The following is a 2,513-nucleotide window of genomic DNA, read 5'->3' as shown; positions in this document are numbered from 1 at the left end:
AATCAGCCGAAGAGCCAGAAACGAATATGCACAGATAAGAAGGGAGGCTCAGAGACAATATGAAAATGACATAGCATCAAAAGTAAAGACTGACCCGAAGCTGTTGTACAGCCACATCAGGAGGAAAACAACAGTCAAGGACCAGGTAATCAGACTGAGGAAGGGTGATGGGGAATTCACAAGAAACGACCAAGAGGTATGTCAGGAGCTCAACACAAGATTTAAAGAGGTATTTACAGTGGAAACCAGTAGGACTCCAGAAAATCAGAACAGGGGGGGCACACCAGCAAGTGCTGGTGAGGTACATATAACCAAGGAGGAGGTGAAGAAGCTGCTATGCGAACTTGACACCTCAAAGGCGGTGGGACCAGACAACATCTCTCCATGGGTCCTTAAAGAGGGAGCAGAGATATTGTGTGAGCCATTAAAAAAGATCTTCAACACATCATTTGAAACTGGGCAACTCTCTGAGGTATGGAAAATGGCAAATGTAGTCCCAGTTTTTAAAAAGGGAGACAGACATGAGGCACTAAACTACAGACCTGTATCACTAACGTGTATAGTATGCAAGGTCATGGAGAAGATCATCAGGAGGAGAGTGGTGGGTCACCTGGAAAGAAACAAGTGTATAATTGACAACCAGCACGGTTTCAGGGAAGGAAAATCCTGTTTCACAAACCTACTAGAGTTAGTTTTATGACAAGGTGACAGAAGTAAGACAAGAGAGAGAGGGATGGATCGACTGCATATTTTTGGACTGCAAGAAGGCCTTCGACTCAGTTCCTCACAAGAGGTTACTGCAAAAGCTTGAGGATCAGGCACACATAACAGGAAAGGCACTGCAATGGATCAGAGAATATCTGACAGGGAGGCAACAACGAGTCATGGTACGCGACGAGGTGTCATAGTGGGCGCCTGTGACAAGCGGGGTTCCACAGGGGTCAGTCCTAGGACCTGTGCTGTTCTTGGTATATGTGAACGACATAACGGAAGGGATAGATTCAGAAGTGTCCTTGTTGGCAGATGATGCCTCGTTAATGAGAAGAATCAAATCGGATGAGGATCAGGCAGGACTACAAAGAGACCTGGACAGGCTACAAGCCTGGTCCAGCAACTGGCTCCTTGAATTTAACCCTGCCAAATGCAAAGTCATGAAGATTGGGGAAGGGCAAAGAAGACCGCAGACACAATATAGTTTAGATGGCCAAAGACTGCAAACCTCACTCAAGGAAAAAGATCTGGGGGTGAGTATAACACCGAGCATATCTCCCGAGGCGCACATCAATCAGATAATTGCTGCAGCATACGGACGCCTGGAAAACCTACGGATAGCGTTCCGATACCTCAGTAAGGATTCGTTTAAGACTCTGTATACCATTTACGTCAGGCCCATACTGGAGTATGCAGCACCAGTTTGGAATCCACACCTAGTCAAGCACGTCAAGAAATTAGAGAAAGTGCAAAGGTTTGCAACAAGACTGGTCCCAGAGCTACGGGGATTGTCCTACGAAGAAAGGTTGAGGGAAATCGGCCTGACGACACTGGAGGACAGGAGGGTCTGGGGAGACATGATAACGACATATAAAATACTTCGCGGAATGGACAAGGTGGGCAAAGACGGGATGTTCCAGAGAAGGGACACAGACACAAGAGGTCACAATTGGAAGTTGAAGACTCAGATGAATCAAAGGGATGTTAGGAAGTATTTCTTCAGTCATTGAGTAGTCAGGCCATGGAATAGCCTAGAAAGTGACGTAGTGGAGGCGAGAACCATACATAGTTTTAAGGCGAGGTATGATAGAGCTCATGGGGCAATGAGAGAGAGGACCTAGTAGCAATCAGCGAAGAGGCGGGCCCAGGAGCTGTGACTCGACCCCTGCAACCACAAATAGGTGAGTACAAATAGGTGAGTACACACATACACACACACACACACACACACACACACACACACACACACACACACACACACACACACACACACATACACACACATACACACACACACGCACACACACACACACACGCACACACACACACACATAACACTACACGCAAACACTCGTTACCGGCCTAAGCAGCGGATCTCTGAGACAGACGTTGTTGGGTGTGCGCGATCCTCTCTCCCTCCCTTAGACCCTGGAGACTGAGCCCTGTGGTGGAGACATCGTTTGTCCTGGGGCTAGAGCGGCTGATTGAGGCTCAAAGGTCTATTCTGGAAACCAATTAAAATGAGATACAGTGCCGTCTTCGGGATTTCTGGATATCAATTTTTTCGTCTTGCTCCAATGGTCTTGGGGAGGAAGGTGATATAATTGCTTTTGCAGTTAGCGATGCCGTCTCACGGCGTTTTGGGGAAGCACCCTTTGTGGGGATTTTTATTAAACTGAACGAGGGAAGAGGGGGAGGGAAGGGAGCCAAGACTGGGGGAAGAAATTGATGAGATGGGGAGAGAGGGAAGAACTATGAAAGCATAATTTGTACTCGCTGATCTGTGATTGTAGACGTGGTGT

The sequence above is a fragment of the Cherax quadricarinatus genome, chromosome 56 (genome assembly GCF_038502225.1).
Source record: "Cherax quadricarinatus isolate ZL_2023a chromosome 56, ASM3850222v1, whole genome shotgun sequence".
Classification (NCBI taxonomy): Eukaryota; Metazoa; Arthropoda; class Malacostraca; order Decapoda; family Parastacidae; genus Cherax; species Cherax quadricarinatus.
This window is presented reverse-complemented; position numbering follows the sequence as displayed.